General features: G+C 33.1%; 1 protein-coding gene across 2 annotated transcripts in view; it reads right to left on the bottom strand.

Annotated features, from left to right (window-relative positions):
- LOC143203591 (glutamate receptor ionotropic, kainate 2) overlaps positions 1-17582 on the bottom strand; it is a 148747-nt gene that overhangs the window by 44735 nt on the left and 86430 nt on the right. The window lies entirely within an intron of this gene.

The following is a 17582-nucleotide window of genomic DNA, read 5'->3' as shown; positions in this document are numbered from 1 at the left end:
TTGATTTGTGTTTTAGTCTAGAGTATAACTGGATAATATGTTACGCTAACAGAAAAAATATTCATATGTTGATGGAAATATCCTTATAACGTGGCTGCGTATATTTGAGGGTTGTATGTCAACCATTTTTTTAATATTATTTGAGAATTCTGGCTTATAAATATAGTTTACATTCTTCTAAATTGTTTACGATATTAGGAGAACTACGGATTGTCCGGAATTTCAATAAATAAGTATTCTAATTGTGTGGGCAGCGTTAAAGAAAACTTTTTCTAGTTTTCTAGTTCCTGTGATAATACTCAAAAAAAACTGTAATATTATTTTGTAGAGGATTCTATTGCTCTAACACTGATACTAGAATATACCTCTTTTCGTATTGAAAACCAGGATCTCTAATTAGACCATCTAACTTCTCTTGGCTCAGTCATGTACTTAGAAAAATTGACTTATGTTTGCATTTTGAAAATAATTTAAATAAGTCTAGCATAACTAAAGATATATATCCAAATATACCACTAACTATGTAAAAATGGTGGTATTGAATGGTGACATTGATTTTATGGTGGACTTATTTGGTATAAAGTTAGGACATAGGACATTAGTTATTTTACTAATATACAGAAAACAGTTAAAGATACATGGAAACTAATGATTTTTTCGTATTTCTCTCAGCATTATTGACTTAATGTGAAAATTTCAGCACATTTTGTGATTGAAACAGTTTTTGCATTTTTCCCATATATATACTCAGGAAAATTGGCGATTTCTTGCAATTTCCAAATAATTTTAAATAACTCTAGTTTAAATAATGCTAGAGTACTAAAAATAGTACTATATATGTAAAAATGCACCCTCTATTTGATGGTGACATTGATTTTATGGTACACTTATTTGGTGTAAAGTTAGGACAATATATATGATTTGTTATATGAAAAATAATAAACTATATTTTTGCTAATATACAGAAAACAGTTAAAGATACATAGAAACTAATGATTTTTTCGAATTTCTCTCACCATGAATGACTTAATGTTAAAATTTTAGCACATTTGGTGATCGAAACTGTTTTTGCATTTTTCCCACATATATACTCAGAAAAATTCGCGATTTCTTGCAATTTTCAAATAATTTTAAATAACTGTAGTTTAAACAAGGATATAGTACTAAAAATAATACTATATATGTAAAAATGCACCCTCTATTTGATGGTGACATTGATTTTATGGTACACTTATTTGGTGTAAAGTTAGGACAATATATATGATTTGTTATATGAAAAATAATACACTACATTTTTACTAATATACAGAAAACAGTTAAAGATACATTGAAACTAATGATTTTTTCGTATTTCTCTCACCATTAATGACTTAATGCTAAAATTTCAGCACATTTGGTGATCGAAACTGTTTTTGCATTTTTCCCATATATATACTCAGAAAAATAGGCGATTTCTTGCAATTTTCAAATAATTTTAAATAACTGTAGTTTAAACAAGGATATAGTACTAAAAATAGTACTATATGTGTAAAAATGCACCCTCTATTTGATGGTGACATTGATTTTATGGTACACTAATTTGGTGTAAAGTTAGGACAATATATATGATTAGTTATATGAAAAATAATAAACTATATATTTACTAATATACAGAAAACAGTTAAAGATACATAGAAACTAATGATTTTTTCGTATTTCTCACACCATTATTGACTTAATGTTAAAATTTCAGCACATTTTGTGATCGAAACTGTTTTTGCATTTTTCCCATATATATACTCAGAAAAATTGGCGATTTCTTGCAATTTTCAAATAATTTCAAATAACTGTAGTTTAAACAAGGATATAAAACTAAAAATAATACTATATATGTAAAAATGCACCCTCTATTTGATGGTGACATTGATTTTATGGTACACTTATTTGGTGTAAAGTTAGAACAATATATATGATTTGTTATATGAAAAATAATAAACTATATTTTTACTAATATACAGAAAACAGTTAAAGATAGATAGAAACTAATTATTTTATCGTATTTCTCTCAACATTATTGACTTACTATTAAAATTTCAGCACATTTGGTGATCGAAACTGCTTTTGCATTTTTCCCATATATATACTCAGAAAAATTGGCGATTTCTTGCAATTTTCAAATAATTTTAAATAACTGTAGTTTAAACAAGGATATAGTACTAAAAATAGTACTATATATGTAAAAGTGCACCCTCTATTTGATGGTGACATTGATTTTATGGTACACTTATTTGGTGTAAAGTTAGGACATTACATATGACAAACATATAAAATGTACATATAAAAAAATGTAAATAAACTATAATTTTACTGATAGATCGAAAACAATTAATCATATATAAAAACTGATTTGTTTTTTGTTTCCCCAGTAATATTGATAAAATGTAGTTTCCAGCTCATTTTATAATCAAAATAATTTTTGTATTTTCTCCATGTATATATATATATATATATATATATATATATATATATATATATATATATATATATATATATATACTTAGGAAAATGTACGGTTTTTTAATTATAGTGAATGTGAATTTGTAACCTAAATAAATTAAAATAATCTAAACATAACAAATTTTTACTAACAAGTCACATATACCTATAATTACACCTTTCAAACATTTCTTCACAGAACATACCTGTACTTTATCGCACCTCAGTGATATGATCGTGTTAATACCCTCGAATCTGAAAAGGTTTTAGTTAGATTGAGCTATCGTAACTTTATCCACTCAAATCCTACAACACGCACACACACACACACACGAACTTTTCGCACCTTTTGAAGGGAATATCGAATTCTGTACCAGATCTGTTGGCTCTGAAAACTCTTTTTTCCCATCTTGATAGAAGAGGGAAAAAACGATAACAGAAAGAGCTGGAGGGAAAACCCTATAGAGCCTGACGATTATATCGATATCGAGTGTACTGATAATAAATTTATGGGAAACAGTTCCAGTTCGAATATGGCTATTTCTGACAATGCGCTCTTATATTCCCGGACGGATTTCAAAGCTCTGGACCGGCTGTTAATTACAGAAGGTCATTGGAGAAGGAGAGATGCTAGGGGATAATGTTTGTATTGCTTGAGTGAAGAATATGCTTTATTAAGAAACAAAGCTAAATGAGTATCACGATCTAATATATTATGAATAACTTCCAATATTATATATATTTTAAAAATTAATTTTTCTAACAAAATGAGAAATTTCTTGAGGAAATCACATACAAAAAATATTAAAATAATAAAATTTATACGATTTGGATTAAACTCTAAAAAACCTACTTTAATATGATAATTTTATCACCTTCTCGACGCTGTTACAGCATATTTTATGCCTTTTTTCCATTTTATATGAATTTTACTGCTACAGGAATAATTTAATTTGGTATATAAAGCAATTCAAGACAATGCTGTTAAAAGCACACTGTTCCTTAGAACATATAGGTTTATCTTGTTTCCTTTTTTCTCTTCGGTATTTACATACATCTCGGATGGGACAAAGGCAGCAATCGTAAATCCTGCGGCAATGGAGCCAATTCGGGGGTGGGACAACGGCAGGATTCAGGCCGTAAGGCCGTACAATATGAAGACGTTCCGACCCATTCTATTTATTGGTTTCAGCTTTAATTCTGCCTTCGTTCTGTTTGTATACGAGACTATCCCTGAACCTTTATTTTCTTGTTTGGTTTGATTTTCATTAGATAATTTGGGAATGTTTAGATTCTTTTAACATTATTAGGATTGATTTTGAAGGATTTCAGGTGGCGATAAGACGGAAGATGTCAAAATACAATCGAATAAAATACAATTAACCAGAAATTATTTCTGTCGATCTTGGATGAACTTAGTATCTTTACTGGAATTTTACTGGAAGGGACATGCAAAAAAGGAAAGGAAAAAACTGGAGTTAAAATATGGGAAAATGTATTGGGAATATTACAATTATCAGTAAATAATAAATTAATAGCATACAAACAAGTGTTGAAACCTATATGGACATACGGAATACTTGAGAAGTATCTTAGGTGCACCGAGATACTATAGGACTGATTACTTCCGCCGAGACCTTCCGATACCAACTGTCACTCAGAAAATCAAGAGAATTGCAAGGATACATGAGGACAGACTCTATTCTCTTGGATAAATCTTGGAATGAGAAAACTTATTGAGTACAAACACTAGTACAAACAACAATCTCATCAAGATACATCAACTGTTATCAACAGAAGGCCTTAATAATTGGTGAATCTTGGGACACTTGAAGGAGGTACAACTTTTGTCCCAATTTTAGAAAAAAATACGTGAGGCTTGTTCTTCGGTCTATTAACTTCTTCAAGAAAATATATTTTAACTATGGTTTAGTTTTACTAATATCTTAATAATATTAGTTGTGAACTGAAACATGATTTTTTTAATTAGCCCTTTCACTTAAAAGAAACGACCTCGTAACTCGCCATATCTATTTACTGGAAGGCACCGGGAAATATACAGACATCCGTCCGGAGAATGTGTAGTTTTCTGGGGACGTTTTTCCGGATGCCGCACGGACTGGTCTCCGGGACAGGCCGAACTTTTTCCCTGAATGATTTATAAACAGGAGCCGGTCCTCGTTCCCCTTGATTAAATGTCTCGTAGTGGAGGAACTGATAAAAATATGTTGGGGGAATTGCAATAATTCTATTCGGGACTGATAAAAACAGATTAAAGGGATGTTTATGGCGCGGGTCGAGATTTGATTTTGACCATAAAAATGATGTATGAATGATTGAGCCATCTATATATATATATATATATATATATATATATATATATATATATATATATATATTTATATATATATATATATATATATATATATATATATATATATATATATATATATATATATATATAAAATATTGGGATGACGTTTCGGCAAAATGGCATCGGCCATCTTCAGGTGTTTCCTCCTATGCTTTATTTCTTGTTATACTGCGGAACAGCTGAACAGTTAAACATATTAAAAGTTATTTTAAGAGCCAACCGCGTATAGAAGCCTGGAATACTATTTCTATATGTAAGACTTCCTAACACCAATAATACAAAGGTTTAAATGATTATGTATGTTCACTGATATCAATCCCAAAGTAATTTGATTGCTTACGGGAAGTTGATAATCATGAAAATTACAGATAAGGATCTTTGGAAACCTTATCTTTAATTGAATTAAAATGATACCCACGAATTTTTTATGTTACATGTTCCTATATGGTTATGACTTTATTATGTTAGTAACCTTTTTTCTAACTGGGTTTTGTTTATGCTAGAACATTGGAAATTACCTATATATTTTTAAAATCACAATAACTTGAATTCTTCAACTTGTTTTTTAACTGAATGCCTTTGAAATTTATTATAACTGGCCATGTATCTCTATAATGTGAACTATAACGTGAATAATATTCACTCAAAGTATCAATATATGTATCAGTATGCCATTATCAACGATTACTAGATCGACTATCACACATCTTTGGGCTTCTTAAATAATTTTTGCCTAGTTACATTCACTGTTGAAAAACAATGGAGAAACAAAAAATTTTTGGCGAACCTCTTTTCAGTACTGAAATGAACTACACTGACGTATTCAAGTGCTCTCAGAATATGGGAAAATTAACTTAAACAATAATTTTTCATAAACCCTGTGTAATATAAATGTTGAAGCAAGTGCAAAGACGCCGATAAGCAATCTCAATCACCAAACGACTTATAACAGAGTCAAGTCGGCTGAAGTCATCAATCAGACCTTTCCCCGCGGCCACTGACCAGTTTGTCCTGTCCCCGATCCTTTCTAATTATTCCCGTTGACCTCTAGACCGTCGTGTGTCCCCTCCTCCCTCCCTCTGACCGCGTGATCAATGACTCGATGCGTTTGACGTATCGGACAGGTCCATTATGCGGATCCCTCCCTCATCGAACTTTCGTTATTAGAGACGTTCAAGACGCTTTTTGGTGGCGGTCCGCCACCACGCCACGGGACGGCCGATAGTTCGGGCGCTAAGTGTTCCTGCTGCGGTAGGCGGCAGAGTGCTTTGTTGCCCATGTAAATTGGGTTTGTACCGGTCGGTTATTAGGTCGTGATATTAATAGGTCCAGTCGGGCGGTTAATTGCCGAATTCGGTCTCCCGATTTCCGACCTGGTGATGAGAAAAAGTGCGATGTAGTTTAGTTGAAATTACTGGAATTTTTTAAATTATTTTGCCAGATCTATAAGTAATATTTTTTAAGTTAAATGTTAATTATGGAAATAGATTAGCTTCCCTCTTGTTATGGTCTGGTACCATGCTAAAACAATATTACGGACATTTATTAAGTACCATAAACTCTAGATACTATTTTAATAGACTTCTATGAAACGATTATATTACTTATTAATCTACTATATTAACCAATTCTATATTAACTCGTCAACAACAACGTTTATCTTTTTGCTATAAGAAAAACAACTAAATAAAACACAATTTTCCATACATAATTTAATACTCTACGATACGCATCTCTTTATTTAAGTGGGAAAAATACACATGACATTCTTTGTTACACATTCGCGGGTGTTGCTTATTGTAGTAGTATTTAAGAACTATATATAATGAATTAATTTACTTCTAGTTTAACAAGCTTGAATTTACCACCCATATGTACGTTATCGACTTTCAAATAACTTCCTATATAAAAAGTGTAAAAATATTTTAAATAAATACTATTATTTTGATCGTTTCTAGCCTATGTACCATGCTAAAACAATATTACAGATTTTTCTTAAGTACCAAACCCTCTCTACTATTCTAATGGGTTTCTATGAAACTATTATATTACTTATTATACATTTATATTAACCAATAGCTGGTCAACGATAATGTTGGTCTTTTCGCTATAAGAAAAACAATATCTAGACCACATAAAATACAATTTTCGATACTTAATTTTATACTCTACAAGGTCTAAGTATAACTTTTGATATAATTAATAGTTAAAAAGGTGGCAGTAAATTCGTTTTCTTCTGGAATTATATGATATTATGTGGGAAGTGTGTGTATTATTCTTTAAGCTATTGAATAGGGCTCATCAGTTTTAATCAAAATGCTCTTTCATGATAGTTTTGATCAATTTGAGTTTGCAATTTTTTAATAACCGATTTTTCTCACGATTTTTTTGTCAGTATATCTACATAGACTGACGATTTCAAGAGAATCATGTACGAGAGTATTGATATATGTACATGACCTAATAGATAAATTTAGATTATAGAGAATCGGTAAATTACCGGTGGAAGTTCGATGGTCTAAATTAGCGTGGTGCAATTTCCTATTAGATATCAATTTGGCCTCATGCAATCTACCACGCCAAGTCTTCAGTTTAAATTAGATTTCAGAAGCAATTTTCGCGCAATACTTCGCCGATTTCCCGTAATTCCCCGAATTATTTACGTAGCGACTAAAAATAGATTGCATTTCATTTTATTTCTTGTTCTAGCTCCAATCATGCCGCTTGATCAAGCCCGTATCGCTTGAGGTAAATTATTTTCTTTGCTTCGTTTCTGTCCGACGTGATATTTTGATGGCATAATTAATTTGTCGATGTTAAACTTTCTTGTTTTAATGTATAAATGCATAGTTTAAATCATTTTTATGTTAGTACTTGTGTGTACCTACTCAATATATGTGTTATAATGATGTATGTAATTAACAATAAAATAAATAATGAGTAGATTTATGCCATTATTATTGGCACCTTTATTGTAGTTTCTATTGTCAATATTGTATACATAGTAAATTAAAACATGTCCCTTCCATTATATAAGGCGAATAATTGTGTACTTACACTTTAAATTAAAAGTTAGTCCAGTAAGTACTTCGAACTAACAGTCAACAAAACTAACTACTTTAATTAATCAAGTAATATTTCTAATATTTATATACCAATCCACAAAATTTGTTAATTACTACATTGTGAAACTCCAATACTTCATTTTCACGCGAACCTTCACTGGATCCTATCTTCTATCATAATTAGTTAAGGTTGAATAAATGCTGCTGCAATATCTGTAGCATCGATATCGTCGTTTAAGCCCTTATGTGAATTTACGACTCACAAGGATTAGTTAAATAATTGTAACTCTATGACACAGTAACTATATAAAATATTATAATATATATATATATATATATATATATATATATATAATAATTAATTTTTATATATAATAAATAACTTCTATTAATATAAAGGATTTTCTATACATCAACAAACTTGGAAAAATGATGGGAAAAATTATGGACTTTTTTTCATGGAATATTTGATTAAAGTTACCACAAATGTCATTATGTCTACTAACAGGTCAATTGAAATGTCCCGGCCTGACACATAGATGGCGCCCCTAGAATTAAATCCATATATATTTTTAGTTAGCCTTAAACCTCAAAAGATGCGTGTGTAAATTTGACAGCTGTCGGATCAGTAGTTTGTGAATTATAGCATTTTGAGTGAAGCAACTTTTGTTATTGTGAAAAAAATGGATAAAAAAGAATTTCGCGTGTTGATAAAATATTGATTTTTGAAGGAATAAAATGCAGTTGAAACAAAAACTTGGCTTGATGCCGAGTTTCCGGACACTGCTCCGGGAAAATCGTGGTGAAATGAGCACCGAAGATGGTGAACGCAGTGGACGCCCAAAACAGGTTGTTACCGACGAAAAGATTTAAAAAAATCCTCAAAATGATTTTGAATGACCGTACCTTGAGATTGAATGAAACAGCAGACACTCTAGAGATATCAACTGAACGTATACATCACATCGTTCACGAATATTTGTGTATGAGAAAGCTCTGTGCAAAGTGGGTGCCGCGCGAGCTCACTTTTGACCAAAGAACATGGCTCCATCATTTCACTCCGAAGTCCAATCGACAGTCATCCGATCGGACTGCACACAATGAACCCGCTCCAAAGCGTGGGAAAACGTAACAGTTGGCTGGCAAGGTTATGGCGTCTGTATTTTGGGATGCGCATGGAATAATTTTCATTGACTACCTTGAAAAAGGAAGGACCATCAATAGCGACTACTATATAGCGTTATTGGATCGTTTGAAGGGTGAAATTGCCAAAAACGGCGGCAATTGAAGAAAAATAAAGTGCTGCTTCACCAAGACAATGCGCCGTGTCACAAGTCAGTGAAAACGATGGCAAAAATCCATGAATTGTGCTTCCAATAGCTTCATCATACACCGTATTCTCCAGATCTGGCCCCCAGCGTCTATTTCCTGTTCTCAGATTTCAAAAGAATGCTCGTTGGAAAGACATTTTCGTCTAATGAAAGGCCTATTTTGAAGTAAAGGAGAAATCGTACTACAAAATGGTATTGAAAAGGTGGAAGATAGCTGTAATCAGTATATCTTCTCTTGAAGGGAATTATGTTGAATAAAAAAAACTAGTTTTGCCAAAAAAAAAAATGTTTTTTACTATGGTATGGTTATATATTATATGGTACTAAGGTTATATATGAGTGGGTGTAACTTTCTTCAGTACCCGAAAAGACACTGGGTTGTGGGAGCACTTATCTTGAGGCAATTGAAGCTTTAATTGAAAGTCCATTTACTGTATTTACGAGTTCTTGCTCTAGATGTTTTTCTTTTTATCACATCGATAATAAATATATATTTTAATAGCAAATATTAATTGCTTTGTTATCTTTATCGTATATTTTCATTTTGGTTTGATCTAATAGAAAATATTTTATCGCCTCCTATACTATACCACAGAAAACTGTTCTTCTTATGGTATAGCGAGCAAGGAAACTCCAATAGTAAATACGATTTGCGATCTCAGTTTTCAGAACTCTTTTGGTAATACCGTCTCTAACAAAATATATAAAGCTGAGAATTTTTTGTTAGATAGAAAAAGAGGTCGTCCCTTCCCGACTACATTTAATAAAAATACATTAACGATCATTCAAAGCTCTAAATATAAAGCAATCGATTCGTATCCAGCAGAGTCCGTAAATTTGTTTTATCGTTTATTCGGTTCCCATACACAGTTCCGTTTAGACAACACGCATAAAACAAAGGAAGAATTTCGGTAACACAACGGCCCCTCACCGCGCATCCCACCCCCATCCCCATCGCGACTCTGCGCCAATACATTACCAGTTTTTATCCACTCCGAAGCCACCATATATATTGAATAAAATATGGGTTTTAGTTGAAATGAAATTGACGGGTAGTTTGGCGAGTCCCTTCGAAATTTGTTCCCAGACGTCTTCGAAGAGCTTTTCATTTTGTTATTGGAGGCGCTTTAACGAGATATTGGTCTTAGTTTGGGACTCAGGCGGGCTGATGTAGTGTATTTGGTGTTCAGTTGGTAATCATATGTTCTTTGTTATTTTCATTGATCAGTGGTGACATATAACCGGTTAATTGAAAAGTCTCTGGCCTACCATAGTAAAACACATTTTTTGGCAAAATTAGTTTTTTTTATTCAACATAATTCCCTTCAAGGGTAATACACTGATTATAGTGACCCTCTAACTTTTCGATACCATTTTTGTAGTACGATTTGTCCGTTGCTTCAAAATAGGTCTCAGTCTCGGTGACCACCTCATCATTCGACGGAAAATTATTCCCAGCGAGCATTATTTTGAGGTCTGGGAATACAAAATAGTCGCTGGGGGCTAGATCTGGAGAATACGGTGGATGGATAGATTTTTTCCATCGTTTTCACTGACCTGTGACACGGTGCATTGTCTTGGTGAAGTAGCACTTTCTTTTCTTCAAATGGTGCAGTTTTTCGGCGATTTCGTTCTTCAGACGGTCCAATAGCGTCCACTGCGTTCACCGTTCAGGGTCTAATCTTAGCATACCAATACTTGATGGTTGATTTTCCTGCGGCAATGTCCGGAAACTTGGCATCAAGCCAAATTTTTGCTTCAACCGTATTTTTTCCCTTTAAAAAGCAATATTTTATCAACACGCGAAATTCCTTTTTATCCCTTTTTTAATTTCACAATAAGAAAAGTTGTTTCACTCAAAATGCTATAATTCACAAACTAATGATCCGACAGCTGTCAAATTTATACACGCATCTTTTGAGAGTTAGGGCTAACTAAAAACTTTTAATAAAAAATAACTAAACTAATATAAAGTAAATATAAAAACTTTAATTCTAGTAGCGCCATCTACGTGTCAGGCCTGAGACTTTTCAATTGACCTGTTATATTGTTATATATGTGGGCGTATAAAATAAAATGAAACAAAGCATCCATATAAATAGAAGGTCTAAAATAAGGCAGAATGTGGAATCATTACTCCTAACCGGCCGCCATTAGATGCCCCTTTAACACCAACTCTCCCTCGCGGGCGATTCCACCTTTAAAAACCGCTCATTCCTCCCACCTCCCATTCAGCCTAATCGCGAAAAATTATCCCGCGCGTAATTATTCGAAAAAAGGAACAAAACCGCCCCGATAGAGACTTGCGGGCGGTGCGGGACGACGGGGGACTTGGACTGATTGTTTGACGAAGTGGCAGGGCGGACCGAAACCGACCGAATCTTACGCTTTTATTAATTTTGACAAATGGTCGGCGGGAGGAGACCAGAACCGTTTTCTTCGGGGCGATGGGGATCGCGGGAGGTGAAGCTGGAGTGGGAGGAAGCCAATTAGAATGGTCCCGTCATCGTTAAAACCCCTAATTAATTAGACATTCATTTGTTTCGAGCGGCGAGGAGAAAACGGGATAGCGATTGCCCGACTCCGCGGGGAAAAAACACCGACCGGTGACAGAAATGGCGCGGAGTGACAGGGAGGAGGGGGGTAATTGGACGGGAGATTCACGGGCGAGCTGAGCCTGTTAATTTACCTTCTTATTGTTTTTGCATAATCTCTTTATTTTGGTCCCGTTCTCTCGGCAAATCGCTTTGCATAAATCAACTTCTTACCAATATAACTTTTCTTCCCTTCATAAGGGTTCAGATAAAATTTATCATAACGGTAATGTGACTAGGTGTCTATAAAGATAAGTAGAAAAGTGTTGGAAAAGGAATGTTTACACTTGCTTCATCTATTTCTAAAACAATTCTAAGATCAAAACATCAAACACTTTTTGAAACTTTTAGATGGTGATGCTGCTCCGTAATATCTCAATTGTGGATTCTGGTTTAAATTATTTAAAATTTCCTGGAAGAACAAAGAGGTTAAAAACTTCCTTTGGCGATAATCTCCTACGATAATTTTAAGTGCAAAAAATCGGTCATCCACATGTACTCTGAAGCGAACTATTCCTGACTATATCCCTGTCTTGCTGAGTATATGGTGGGATCAGCAAAGTGTAACGTAACACTAGCTGTGAAAATGGAATGAAGCTTACTGTATTGAATAAATTGAATATCGTACTGTTGTTAAAAAAGCTAGCAAAAGTCAGTAACAAAGTATATAAAGAAGTATACACTTTCAGCTTGTTTAAGCCTGAATAGAAAGCTCTGCCGCTTCCTTTAAAGTAATTCGAAAGAGTGTTAGTGTGTCAGTCATCTAACTGTGAGCGATAGCAGTGTAGAGACAAGTTAAAAGTATCTCGATTAAAACGTTCACATAACAAGTCAATTGAAAAGTCCCCGGTCTGACACATGTATGTTTTTTAGTTAACCCTAACACTCAAAAGACGCGTGTGTAAATTTGACAGCTGTTGGATCATTAGTTTGTGAATTATAGCATTTTGAGCTGAACTTTGGTTATTGTGAAAAAAATGGATTATTAGGAATTTCGCGTGTTGATAAAATATTTGTTTTTGAAGGAGAAACATACAGTTGAAGCAAAAACTTGGCTTGATGCCGAGTTTCCGAACACTGCCTCAGAAATATCAACCTACGAGGATTGGTATTCTGAGTTTAGATGTGGTGAAATGAGCACCGAAGACGGTGAATGAGTGGACGCCCAAAAAAGGTTTTTACCGACGAAAACATTTAAAAAAATCCGCAAAATGATTTTGAATGACTGTAAACTAAAACTAAATGAAATAGCAGACACTCTAAAGATATCAACTATCAGAATATTTGGGTATGAGAATGCACTGTGTAAAGTGGGTGCCGCCGTCACTTTTGATCAAAGACAACGACGAGTTGATGATTCGAAATGGTGTTTGAAGATGATCAAGCGTAATAAACCCGCGTTTTTGCGTCAACATGTGACAATGGATGAAACATGGCTCCATCATTTCACTTCGAAGTCCAATCGACAGTAATTCGAGTGGACTGCACACGATGAACCCGCTCCAAAGTATGGTAAAACACAACAGTCGGCTGGCAAGGTTATAGCATGGCGTGTGTAATTTGGGATGCTCATAGAATAATTTTCATTGGCTACCTTCAGAAAGGAAGCACCATCAACAGCGACTATTAAATAGCTCTATTGCACCGTTTGAATGCGAAATCGCCGAAAAACGGCCGCATTGTATTTACTGTCATTCAAATAACTATTAATTTTTCAAAACTTCGGCCTATAAAGTAAATAATCTATCAAAATTCGATGAACCTATCTTATAATTGTTATTATTCTTTGTAACGTTAATTTTAACTTGTGACGCACAAATTAATGTATTTATTTCCTGCAATATTCGATTAATGCTTTCCTAAGAAGTGCATTTACTACTCAGAAGTTAATACCACTAAAATTTACAGAAAAATCTTAATAGCTCTAGTACAATGATACTGTGAACTATGTCTCCAAAACCGTCAATTACCATCAGTCCTTAAGCAAGAACACTTTTTCTTAATTGTTCTCTGTTTATCAGACATCAAATTAAATCTGCCTGATTCCGAAATTCTAAATACCTTCTAAACAAAAAGCTGTCCTTTGTTAGACTATTTAAAAAGATTCTTGTTATTCTCGAATTTTGTTAATCTATGTCGGGCTGAAAATGCATACATTAATCTGTTCTCTATAGAAAATATTAAATATAAATTTTTTAAATTTAAACTTGCCATAACTATTTAATTGTTCCGACAAGAAAACCTTAAATAACGCTGGTTAAAAGTAAACAACTCCGTTTATTAATGTTCACTTTCCATTTTAATAGCGTTTCAATACAAAATTAGAGAGTATCCTCTAGATTTATCTTCTTTTGAGTTATAGTCCTTTGTATACCTAAAAAATTACAACTTCGAGCAACATCAAATTATTTGTTTCATCTGTTATAGATAATAATGAAAGTAAATCTTTGCATTTGCAGTTCACCTACAATCAGACCATACAAGCACCAATAACATTATATAATACTATCGTTCCATATAGCAACAACGCTAAGTATCTCGGAATGAATCGTGATGCAAAACTTCGCTGAAAGGAAAATATAAATAAAAAGAAAAGAACTGGAATTGAAATATAGGAAACTGTATTGACTATTTGGAAGAAAATCACAATTATCATTTATAATAACTTGCTATTATATAAGCAAATACTGAAACCTATATGGACATATGGAGTTCAATTATGGGAATGTTCTGCAAAGAGTAACATAAACAAAATTCAAATTTTTCAGAACAAAGTCTTATTGTGGGTGCACCCAAATACCATAGGACTGATTACCTACATCGACACCTTCAGATACTTACATTCGGTTAAGAAATCAAGATAATTGCAAAGGGACATGAGGAAAGACTCCATAGGGACATGTATAAACATTCTTTTACTAGAGACTGAGATAGGGCCGATGGACCCTCCTGATATTTATATATTATAGTAGTTCATATAAAGCAAAAAGTAGAAAGCCAATAATAATAAAAAAATTCTTCTTTCATCTTAAAAATAATATTTAAATAAAATAATCTCTTGTCTCTTAGCAAGTAGATAGACAAAATAGAGCGTTCTCTATTAAAGTGATATTAATTATCTACGTCGGTCTTACTCGGAATTATTTCCCATCTGTAAATCAACACAATCCGAGTGTGTTTACACGTTTCCTTCTGGGTTGGAAGAGGCTTGTTATTGACTGAGCTTTCGACACAAAAATGTCTGTCGTAGGAGATAATACGTAAATACCACTGAAAAAATAAAAGATTTATTGTCGTAGCGTCTGTGATCTTTGGAAAACAACATTAGCTTGTTAAATAACGGGCTTATCAGCTTTTATTGATTGAATATTAAATGGCCCTGGGATTTATTTAGAGAACAATCTGAGGAGTAAATCATTAGAATGAATGGCAGAATAAATAGCTTACGACTCACAGCTAGTATACTACAAAAGGGAAAACAAAAACAGATAATGCTAAAGCTTCAGCCTCGTTTCTTTAAGAAACAACAATCCGTATTAACAACTGACTTTGAAACCAAATACAAAGGTGTTGTCTCAGAAGCTTCGAAATGCCGAAGCCAAAGGGAGATACTGTAAGTTCTCTGTGAGAACGAAGTATATATAGAGGAAACTGAGGATGGGATTTACAATTAATTTACTTGTAATGTTAACAATTATGATAAAATGTGTGATAAATAGTATCTAAAATAACTATATATATATATATATATATATATATATATATATATATATATATATATATATATATATATATAATATCTAAATATCTAAATAGGAGCTTACAAGATGTAGTTCAGAAAATTAAACCCTTTTGATTTTAAAATAGCATCAGAAAAAAGAAGCAAATAAAGATCTTGTAAAACTAATTTGCAGGCCTACAGTTTTGAGACAAATCATCTATTAATACAAAATAAAGTCAGTTTTCTAACAAATAAATTGAAAAGTTCATGACCTGACATATAGATCGCGCTACTAGAATTAAATCCATACGTTTTTTAGTTAGCCCTAACCCTCAAAAGATGCGTGTATAAATTTGACAACTGTCGGATCATTAGTTTGTAAATTATAGCATTTTGAGTGAAGCAACTTTTGTTATTGTGAAAAAAAAATGGATAAAAAGGAATTTAGCGTGTTGATAAAATATTGATTTTTAAAGGGAAAAAATACAGTTGAAGTAAAAACTTGGCTTGATGCGGAGCTTCCGGACACTGCCCTAGGAAAATCAACCATCAAGGATTGGTATGCTAAGTTTAGACGTGGTAAAACGAGCACCGAAGACGGTGAACGCAGTGGACGCCCGAAGAGGTTGTTACACACGAAAATATTTAAAAAATCCACAAAATGATTTTGACCGTAAATTGGAATTGAATGAAATAGCAGACACTCTAAAAGATATGAACTGAATGTGCACATCATATCATTCACGAATATTTGGCTATAAGAATACTCTGTGCAAAGTAGGTGCCGGGCGAGCTCACTTTTGGCCAAAAACAACGACGAATTGATGATTCGGAGCAGTGTTTGAAAATGATCAAGCGCAATAAACCCAAGCTTTTGCATCGATATGGGATAATGGATGAAACATGGATCCATCATTTCACTCTGAAGTCCAATCGACAGTTATCCAAGTGGGCTGCACACAATGAACCCACTCCGATGCGTGGGAAAACGTAACAGTCGGGCGGCAATGTTATGGCGTTTGTATTTTGGGATGCGCATGGAATAATTTTCATTGACTACCTTGAAAAAGGAAGGACGATCAACAGCAACTATTACGACTATTACATAGCATTATTAGACTGCTTGCAGGTCGAAATCGCCGAAAAACGGCCGCATTTGAAGAAAAAGAAAGTGCTGCTTCAACAAGACAATGCACTGTGTCACAAGTCAGTGAAAACTATGGTAAAAATCCATGAATTGAGCTTCGAATTGCTTCCTCATCCACCGTGTTCTCCAGATCTGGCCCTCAGCGACTATTCCCTGTTCTCAGATCTCAAAAGAATGCTCGCTGGAAAGAAATTTTCGTCGAATGAAGAGGTAATCGACGAAAGTGAGGCCTATTTTAAAACAAAGGACAAATCATACTACAAAAATGGTATCGAAAAGTTGGAGGGTCGCTATAACCAGTGTATCACCCTTGAAGTGAATTATGTTGAATAAAAAAACTAATTTTGCCGAAAAAATGTGTTTTACTATGGTAGGCCAGAGACTTTCCCATTGACCTGTTATGTTGGTTTGTTTTTTTCGTTTCATTTTTTCCCCATAACAAGCTCGAATAACCTTCAGTGTATGTAGAAATAGATAAATTATAAGGTCTGAAAACTCGAATGAGGTCAAAGAAGACATTTTATATTTCCATATTTATTAGTAGTAGTTTCTCTAAAAAAAAACATACTTATCTCGGCTTATTTTTCTTTTAAAGTTCCCTTCAATATTACTGTTTCAGCTTATATTTTACGATGTTTTCTGTACTGTTCAAATAGAGTTAGGAAGATAAAAAAATCTGTGAGATTTTTGTATATAACTTGACATTAATATAATTGCTTAGACTAACAGTTGTTATTTTTGTTTTGATAATATAAATAAAAATAAATATTGTTGCTTAGAAACTAAAAGTATTATAGAGAAAAATAGAAGCTACTTTTATTTTAAAATAGTGAAATAGAAAATAGACAAAAAGTGGTGGTAGCTAAAGTATGTTA

This window comes from Rhynchophorus ferrugineus, unplaced genomic scaffold (assembly GCF_030347505.1).
Source record: "Rhynchophorus ferrugineus isolate W39M unplaced genomic scaffold, kcgeb_rfMv2 rfM10, whole genome shotgun sequence".
Lineage (NCBI taxonomy): Eukaryota > Metazoa > Arthropoda > Insecta > Coleoptera > Curculionidae > Rhynchophorus > Rhynchophorus ferrugineus.
Note: the sequence above shows the minus strand (reverse complement) of the source record. Positions and strands in the feature narration are given on the sequence as shown.